This window comes from Lipotes vexillifer, unplaced genomic scaffold (genome assembly GCF_000442215.2).
Source record: "Lipotes vexillifer unplaced genomic scaffold, Lipotes_vexillifer_v1.1 scaffold501, whole genome shotgun sequence".
NCBI lineage: Eukaryota > Metazoa > Chordata > Mammalia > Artiodactyla > Lipotidae > Lipotes > Lipotes vexillifer.
The window spans coordinates 99,996-110,683 of record NW_006770014.1 but is presented as its reverse complement, the minus strand read 5'-3'; positions in this window follow the sequence as shown (position 1 = coordinate 110,683).

The following is a 10,688-nucleotide window of genomic DNA, read 5'->3' as shown; positions in this document are numbered from 1 at the left end:
ACCAAAAAAAAAAAAAAAAAAAATTACAGTCTCTTGTGGCTGGTGTAAGGACTGAAGGAAAGATTATATATGAAATAACCCATCATCAAGTAATTGTTCAAAAAATATTAATTAACTCTGCTCAGCGGAGCTTACCCTCTACAAGCTAACTTTTTATTTTTAACTTTAGCCTTTGGGGAAGGAGAGGTTTCTAAAATGGATCGCACACATCCCTGCATACTTAAATGGAGTTCGTGACCATTACTGAGTTTTTGCTGATGAGTCAAGAACCCATCCTGCAATAGAGTGATGTCTTGGAGTCCATTGACTCGTCAACAATTTGTCCATACACTAAACTACGCCCAAAGAGGTCAGCTTTTTCAATTACTGTGTCTACTGTCTAGTTTTTCAATCTCCTCTCATATTTCGGTTGTTGCTGCCTTGACTGCTATTTTGGTTCTCCTATGAGTTAGGGAACTCTGTAAAATTGCTAGGCTTTGGCTGAATGCCTAAGGAGTTCTTGTAGAAGTCAAACACAGTTGTCCCTCAGTATCCAGAGAGGGTTGGTTCCGGGACGTGTGGCAGACATCAAAATCCATGGAAGCATAAGTCTTACAGTAGGACTCTCCTGTCTGCGAGCTCCACATCCGCGGATTCAACCTAGTGCTGACGGAAAACGTAGTACTGTATATGCAAACTATATGTACGGAGGGCCGGCTGTACCTCGTTTTTAGGTAAGCTCTATGTATCCATCTCGGATATTCAGAGGGTTTTTTTTTTTTTTTCTTACTTCCTTTGGGTGTCCTGACATGCTTGGTGTCCTGATATGCTTTGGGTGTCCTGACATTCTTCATCCCGTGCCCCAGCCCCACTGTGGGTGTCGTTGCTGAGACCACTGCCATCTTAGGCTTCAGGGAGCTGCCCAGCATTAATCCTTTAATCCTAGACCTCGTATTCAGATCAGAGGCCACTTGGACGCTCCCTCAACTCATATTTTTACCTTACTCTTCACTCTGTTCTGCTGCCTGATTCCTAGGCCCAATGATAGTGTCAAGCACAACAATGCTTTAGAATGAAGGGATGGATGGTTTCCTGGCAATCAGTGCAGCCAGTGGTACTCATGACCTCTCACTTAAATCCTCATGACCCAGCCTGTTGTTCAGAGCCTGTGTGGCTCTCTGTGTCAGCACATTAGGCTGGCCAGCCCTAAATGCTGAGTGTACACTGTAGTCTGTTATTTATAGGACTAAAGTAGGTATTTGTCCCTATTCCCTAAGCCTTTCCTATACTCCTATTGTGCCATTTCTGCAACTTTCATTTACTTTGAAACAATTTCCATCATTATTGGTCAATTATTTCAGAGTATCTCAAAAACATACTAGCAGGCGCTCCTGTTGGCAGTCTCTAAGAAAGGAACATCAAGCTCCGTTGACCACAGGACTGTTTTTGTGTGTACATGGTGCATCCTTCAGAATTAACATTCCCCAGATTCACTTGGGGAAACAGGGCTTTTGCTTGTGAAGACTGAGTTGACATTCAGCAAATGTTTATTGAGGAACTGTTATTTATAAAGCACTATTCTAAACTACAAACAGACAAAAATACCTCCCCCAATGGAGCTTATACTCTAGCAGGGGAAGGGAACAAAAACATTAAATATATATATATATGATATGTATATGCAGGGTACATATGTTGTAGTGTTTCATAGGGTGGCCAGGGTAGACCTCATTAAGATCACATTTAAACAAAGACTTGAAAGCAGCTAAGGAGTTAGCCAGGCAGATTTCTGGGCAAAGACTATTCCAGAAAGAGGAACTGTCTAGCACAAAGGCCCAACGACAGGAGTAGGCCTGGCAGAGTGGAGAAACAACAGGCTGCCAGGAAGCCTGGCGCAGAGTGATTGAGGGGAGAGAGGAAGGAGATGAGCCAGAGAGGTATGGAGAGCCAGCCTATGGGGGCCTTGGGGGACATTACAACAACTTTGTCTGTTCCTCTGATTTCGATCGGGAGCCACTGCAAGGATTTGAGCAGAGAAGTGCCTATACTCTTTAAACAGCTCCCCTTTCCCCTCCCCCTAGCCCCTGGTAACCACCATTCTACTTTCTGTTTCTATGAATTTGACTACTTTAGATACCTCCTATAAGTGGAATCGTACGATATTTTTCTTTTGGTTACTGGCTTATTTCATGTCCTCAAGGTTGATCCATGTTGTAGCATGTGACAGGATTTTCTTTCTTTTGAAGGCTGAACAATATTTCATTATATGTAAAGACCACATTTTGTTTATCCATTCATCTGTTGATGGACACTTGGATTGTTTCCACCTCTTTGCTATGGTGATAGTGCTGCTATCAAAATGGGTGTGTAAATATCTCTTTGAGACCCTACTTTCAACCCTTTGGATATATCCCCCATAAATGGGATTGCTGGATGTTATGGTAGTTCTCTCTTTAACTTTTTGAGGAAACATCGTACTGTTTTCCATAGCAGTTGTACCATTTTACAATCCCATCAACAGTGCACAAGGCTTCCAATTTCTCAACATTCTTACCAACGCTTGTTATTTTCTCTTTTGTTTTTATTCAGTAGTAGCCATCCAAATGGGTGTAAGGTAATCTCATTGCAGTTTTGATTTACATTTTTCTGCTGGTTAGTAATGCTGAGCACATTTTCATATGCTTGTTAACCATTTTACATCATCTTTAGAGAAATGTCTGTTTAAGCCCGTTACCTATTTTTTGGTCATGTTATTTGATTTTTTGTTGAGATGTAGGAGTTCTCTGTATATTCTGGCTATTAACCCTTTATGAGATATATAATTTTCAAATATTTTCTCCCATTCCGTATGTTGCCTTCTCACTCTGTTAATTGTGTCCTTTGATGCACAAAAGTTTTTAAGTTTGATGTCCCATTTCTCCCTTTTTACTTTTGTTACTTGTGCTTTTTTGTCATATATAAAAAATCATTGCCACATCCAATGTCATAACGTTTTTCCCCTATGTTTTCTTCTAGTTTTCCAGTTTTAGGTCTTACATCTATGTCTTTAATCCATTTTGAGTTAATTTTTGGATATGGTGTAAGATAAGAGTCCAACTTCAGTTTTTTGCAGATGGATTTCCAGCTTCTCAACACAATCTTAGACTCTCCTTTTCCCATTGAGTAGCCTTGACACCCATACGTTGAAGATCATTTGACCATATGTGTGAGGGTTTATCTGAATTCCCTCATTTTTTAATGTAAAACAATTAAACTATCTCTTTCCTTCCAAGCTCTTTAAAATCCAGCCTATAAAAGGACTTATTATTTTCCTACATAAAGATAATTTTCTCCCTGAAAGAGATTCTCCTGCCAGCTGTGAAAATTTTAGATTTTCCGGCAACTGTCACAGCTATGAATTCAGTCTTCCTGGGCTGCAGCTTTCCATGTATGTGGATGAGAAATAAAACTGCCCTGCAACCATTGTAGATTTTTTAAACTATATTTATTGAGAGATACATTACATATGTAAATGTAATAATATATATACACACATATATATAATTTAAATTAAAATAACCAAATTAAAGATATATGCATGTTCCCACAACTCTTTTAAGAAATAAAACATCAGGAATACCATCAACAGTGCTCTCCAAACCAAGGCTTGTCCTGCCCTCACCCCCCGACCCCAGCTCAGGTACATAAGGACTTTCTGGGGGGTACCTAAGCATCCACCAGTTTAAGTAAATTATTTCTAGGTACCCAAATTCCATATATACTCTTCCTTAACTCAATGTGCCTGAGAACTCTTGAGTTCCCAATAGACCTTCTCCCACTTGACCAAAGCACCCATTGCAAATCTCACAGTGCACCAGGGTCGTGGGTGTGAACCCCTCTCATCTCCAAATGGGCCAGGTCTCCTGAGGATTAAGCAAGGTACCATAAACCCACAGGCCTTTCTGTGTTTCCCATTTTATGCATATTTCTGTCAATGGTAAAGCATGAATTTTAGAATCAAGTATTGTGGCTCCTGTCAAGGTGTTCTGAAATCAGATCTATGGTAGTGATAAGGATGGGGGTGGCAATGATAATTTTCTACCTCTTTCTTCCCCAGTTTATTTTCAAAGAATGAGGAAGAGTCCTGGGAGAGAAAAACAAAGAAAGCATGGATAAGAAATACTCAACACTGAAAACTTGGGCTTTCTTTTTTCATATATTTAAAAACAAGCATTTCTTTTCAGCTATTTTCAATGCTCTTTCCTAGGGTGTGTCATTTGCTGGAAATAAAAACATCTTGATCAGCTGAAGAAGCAGAATGATTCTGATTCTTATCAGTGTTACTGGAATGTTTTCTGGGACTGCCAAAAATATCAGGATAACTTTGGGTAAAATCCAAAGATAAAATTTTTATGTAACTTCTTTCCATTTTGGTATGTGGTACTCAATGTAGTAATTAAAACCCATTTTATCAATTATATTATGAATTTTTTGTAATTATAGTGAATCCTCATATTATTTCATCCTATGAAATGTTTATTATTTTATATCTCCTATTAATAAAACAAAGTATATGAAATAACTGCTAGCCCCACCAGTTATTACTAGTATAAACCATTCTCTTTATTAAAAGCATAGAAGAAGTAAGATCATGATTCTTCTTATAAAAGGATTTATTTCCAAAGCCAACTATACTTCAGTAAAATGTAAAATAGATAAATAAATAAATAAGCAAAAAAAGGATTTATTTCCAATAAATTTTACTTTTTGTGTTTAATGATTATTTATCAACAGTTATAACATATTTAAGAATTTCTGACAAAGTGGGTACTAATAATAATGACAAAGGTAATTTTTTTAAATCTTGGAGCCTTATGACTTCAGAAAATGAGATAAATGTTAAGATTACACGTGTACACATATTTTGTTCTGGATAAGTATGATAGGGTAATCAAGAGAAGAGTTTCAATCATAAAGATATATTAGGACAAAAGCTTGTGGAGGAGGTAGAATAGAAAATAGAAAAAGGGAAGATTTACATATTTTAATGTTTTGTTTTATTGAAGATTAGTTGATTTACAATGTTGTGTTAGTTTCAGGTGTACAGCAATGTGATTCAGTTATACTTACATATATACCTATTTTTTCAGATTCTTTTCCCTTATAGGTTATCACAAAATATTGACTAGTTCCCTGTGCTATACAGTAGGTCCTTGTTGGTTATCGATTTTATATATGGTAGTGTGTATATGTTAATCCCAAACTCCTAACTTATCCCTCCTCCCCTTCCCCATATTCTTTAACAAGTTAAAGAGCTTGTTTACATGTTTTAAATGGTTGTTGGTAACAGTATAAAATTATTATAGTTTTATATCTTATTGAATACTTTTAAAAGCAAGATATGACAGTTTTATTTTTAAATGTCAAATTTTACAACACACTGGAAATTACATTCTTTGCAACTCTTTCAACTTATAATGAACATTTTTAGATGGTAATTTTAAAATGTAGGAACAAATACATAGTTTCTCAAAATTCTTCACGGGAATAAGTGAACAAAAGATTTGAACTAAAAAGTCCTATGTGTCCCCTCTCAATGAATTACCATCTCACAAAGGTGACAATTATTTGAATTTTATATTAAGTATGTACTTGCTTCTTTTTGTAACTTTGCCATGTATGTATATATCTCTAAGCATAATTGTTAGGGTTAGCTGGTTTTGACCTCTGTACAAGAATTCCCCATTCCTTGTGGGGTTTTTTTAACACTCAAAAGGTTTTTGCAATTCATCCATATAGGGATGTGGTTAAAACACCTTAATCATTTTCACTGCTGTGTGGTATTCCTTTATATAAACTATATCACAATTTAACAATTATTTAACAATTAATTATCACAAGTTAACCATTAGCAGTGGTTAAGAATCCACCTGCCAATGCAGGGGACATGGGTTCGAGCCCTGGTCCAGGAAGATCCCACATGCCACGGAGCAACTAAGCCTGTGCACCACAACTACTGAGCCTGCACCCTAGGGCCCATGAGCCACAACTGCTGAAGCCCGCATGCCACAACTACTGAGCCCAGGTTCCTAGAGCCTGTGCTCCACAACACGAGAAGCCACTGCAATGAGAAGCCCGCATGCCACAACTAGAGAAAGCCCACACACAGCAACGAAGACCCAAAGCAGCCAAAAATAAATTAATTAATAAATTAACAATTATCTGGTTCATTTGCTATCTGGAAACAATGGATTCCAGATTTTTGCTTTTAAAAACACTAACATAAAACCATAACAATGCTTATGTAAATATTCTCAACCCCTGGTAAACATAGATAAGAATTTCTTTGTGGTAAAGATTTAGGAGTGAATATTGCTGGATCATAAGCTAAATGCACATTCAACATTTCAAGATGAGACCAAATTGTTGCCCAAAATGGTTGTACCAAGCTGCACTCCCCCAGCAGTGTATGAAACTCCCAGTTTCCACATCCTCACTCACACTTGGTATTTTTTTATCTTTATTGGAGTAAAATTGCTTTACAGTGCTGTGTTAGTTTCTGCTGTATAACAAAGTGAATCAGCTATATGCATACATATATCCCCATATCCCCCACCTTGTGCCTCCCTCCCACCCTCCCTATCCCACCCCCTAGGTCCTCACAAAGCACCGAGCTGATCTCCCTGTGTTATGCGGCTGCTTCCCACTAGCTATTTATTTTACATTTGGTGGTGTATATATGTCCATGCTACTCTCTCACTTCGTCTCAGCTTCCCCTTCCCCACCGTGTCCTCAAGTCCATTCTCTATGTCTGAGTCTTTATTCCTGCCCTGCCACTAGGTTCATCAGTACCATTTTTTTAGATTCCATATGTATGCGTTAGCACATGGTTTTTGTTTTTGTCTTTCTTACTTACTTCACTCTGTATGACAGACTCTAGACCCAACCACCTCATTACAAATAACTCAGTTTTGTTCCTTTTTATGGCTGAGTAATATTCCATTGTATATATGTGCTGCATCTTCGCTCAACATCACTAATCATTAGAGAAATACAAGTCAAAACCGCAATGAGGTATCTATCACCTCACACCATTCAGAATGGCCATCATCAAAAAATCTACAAACAGGGCTTCCCTGGTGGTGCAGTGGTTGGGGGTCCGCCTGCTGATGCAGGGGACACGGGTTCGTGCCCCGGTCTGGGAGGATCCCATGTGCCACGGAGCAGCTGGGCCTGTGAGCCATGGCCGCTGAGCCTGCGCGTCCGGGGCCTGTACTCCGCAGCGGGAGAAGCCACAGCAGTGAGAGGCCTGCGTACCCCCCCCCCAAAAAAATCTACAAAGAGTACATGCTGGAGAGGGTGTGAAGAAAAGGGAACTCTCCTGCACTGTTGGTGGGAATGTAAATAGATATAGTCACTATGGAGAACAGTATGGAGGTTCCTTAAAAAGCTAAAAAAAAAAACCACTAAAAACACACTTTTAAGTTTTTGTCAGACTGGTGAAGGTTAGGTCCTTTTATTATTTTTTCTTATTAGTAATGAAGTTTAGCATCTTTCTCTTTGTCTAGGGACCATTCATGTGTTCTCTTCTCTGAAATATCTGTTCATGTTTTTTGCCTATCTTTCTATAATTTGTTTTGTATTTTATCTATTTCTGTTTTATTTTTAGGAGTATTTTATATGTTCTGGATACCAGTACTAAACATTTATCAGTCATAATTATTGCAAATATCTTCTCCCAGGCTGTAGCTTGTGTTTCACTCTCTTCATGGTGTTTTTAAGTAAACGATCTTAATTTAAATTTAGTCACATATTCAAACTTTTTCTTTATTGTTGCATCTTATTTAAGAAATCTATCTTACCCATAATTCACAGATAAGCTTATTTTCTATTATCTCCTAAATTTTTAATTAATAGTTTTGTTTTGTTTTTTTTTTGCAGTACGTGGGCCTCTCACTGCTGTGGCCTCTCCCATTGCAGAGCAAAGGCTCTGGATGCGCAGGCCCAGTGGTCACGGCTCACGGGCCCAGCCGCTCCGTGGCATGTGGGATCTTCCCGGACCGGGGCACAAACCCACATCCCCTGCATCGGCAGGCGGACTCTCAACCACTGCACCACCAGGGAAGCCCAATTAATAGATTTTTTAAGAGCAGTTTTAGGTTTACAGAAAAATTGATTGGAAAGTACAGAGTTACCACAAACCCCTCTCTAACCACCCACCCCCAATTTTCTGTTATTTACATCTTGCATTAGTGTGATACATTTGTAACAATTAATGAACAAATACTGATACATTATTATTAACGCGAGTCCATAGTTCACCTTAGAGTTCACTCTTTGTGTTGTACATTCTATATGTTTTGAAATATGTATAATGATATGTATCCATCACCACTGTATCAAACAATATGGTTTCACTGCTCTCAATATATTCTGTGCTCCACCTATTTATCCTTCCCTCCCCCATCTCCACCTCTGTAGATTTGCCTTCTCCAGAATGTCATATAGTTGAGATCCCACAGTTTGTAGTCTTTTCAAATTGGCTCTTTTCATTTAACAACATGCCTTTAAGGTTCCTCCCTGTTGTTTCATGGCTTGACAACTCATTTCTTTTCATCACTGTGTAATATTCCATTGTATGGATGCACCACAGTTGTTTATCCATTTACCTACTGAAAGACATCTTGGTTGACTAAAGATTTTTTAAATTTTGTTTTATACTTAAGTCTCATCTAGAAGTAATTCTTGGGTATGATGTGAGATAGAATTCAGGTTTCATTTTTTACACATGGATTATTAGATGTTTCAGAAACTTTTATCAACCTGTTCCTATTTTTCCCACCGATCCAGCTCTGTCATATATCAAATTCTCATTTTTGTGCTGATCTGTTTCTAAGCTCACTATTTTATTCCACTGGTCTCTGTGTCTACACTGGGCCCATACCACATTGTCATAATTACAGTTGATGTATGAAAGTCTTGGTACCTGGTATGATGTGTTCCACCACATAGTTCTTCAGGGGCATCTTGACAGTCTGGGACCTTCTTCTTCCATATAAATTTTAGAACCAGCTTGTTAGTTTCATGAAAAACTCTTGGGTTTTGACTGGAATTGTATTGAATTTCTTTCTCAATTTGTGGAGAAATTCTCATTTGTGGAGAACTGAAATCTTTATGATATATAGAATCTTGTGCTCTATGAGTATTCTATTTCTCTCGATTTATTCAGATCTTCATGCTTTCAATAAAGTCTTATTGAAATACTTTGATCATTTTTATTAGATTTGTTCCAGGTACTTTACATTTTCTTTTGCACTTGTAAATGTTCTCTCCCTTTTTTTTTTTTACACTACATATTCTGTTTGTTACAATTTATTTCTGAAATTGATCTATTATCTTACATATAGCAACCTTTTAAATTTTTATTCATTTTATTTGTATATAGATTCAATTTTTCTAAGTAGAAAATCATATCTTCTTTTAAAAGTTACAGTTTATGTCCTCCTCTCTAATCTTTATATTTTTATTTCTTTTTTTTAATCCTATTAAGCCGGCTAGAACCTCCAGTACTTTCATGTGGAATCTGAGAAGACACAGTCCTTTTCCTTGAAGTGCTTTATTGAGGGAAGTAAACTCATCAATACAATACATCGTGACAGGACATAGGAACAGTTTGTATAAATTATATGGAAATTGAGAATGGTTACATTTAACTCCTCCCTAGAAGACAGAGGGCAGGTCCTACTATGTATTGGGTTGGCCAAAAAGTTCATTCGGGCAACATGTTACAAAAAAACCTGAACGAACTTTTTGACCCATGCAGTACTTATCATTGTAACTTAGAAGTATACGTTAATATTTTGCTAACCGAAGCCAATTATATAATCATTCACAAAGTCTTAAGACAGGTAGAACATTGTTTTTGAAATGAGAAGATAGATTTTAAAAAACAATTATTTTATTCATACATGTATTGAACATATATTTATAACACCCTTACCCAATGTTGTCCCCGACCATACAGTATACTGATGCACAGACAAACACAGTCTGCTCTCAGTTTTTAACTGGGGAAGGGGAGGGATTCTGTTTAAACAGTGAAACATTTTTGTGTCAATTGGTTCTTCCAAGAAAATAACAAATATATGGGGCTCATATGTAACCCATGACAGTCACTGTGGAAAAAGCATATTGGTTAAAAATTTTGCTCATATTGAGTTAAAATCTGCTGTCCCGAAACTCTTAACCACTATTTCTAGTTCTGCCAAATGAAATAAGAAATATTTTCTTCCAATTGACTGGGGTCAAAATCTGTGAAAAGAGCCTTTTTTTTTTTTTTTTTCCTCTTCTAAGCCTTCCTTTCCATTGGCTAAATTAGTCCTTCAATAATGGTGTGATTTTAAGATCCCATACTATTTTAGTTACCCCCCTCCTGAGAAACTACTGTATGTGCCTGTCTCTCTTAAAAACCATTACACAAAACTGAAAATAATTTTCCAAGGAAGAAATGACCAGTGCATTGTAGATGGAGACTATATCATCGCTGTTTCTAGAAGTTAAAAATATCCCTGCCATATAGAAGTAAATTTACATTATTTCTTTTGGTCCCTCAGTATGGAACTCAGACCTATTGCCATCTATTCCAAGAAAACAATTTTAAATTAATATGAATAAGAATTTCCCCTAAGAGCCTCTTCCATACAGATAACTATTAGGCCATGTCTCCCCAA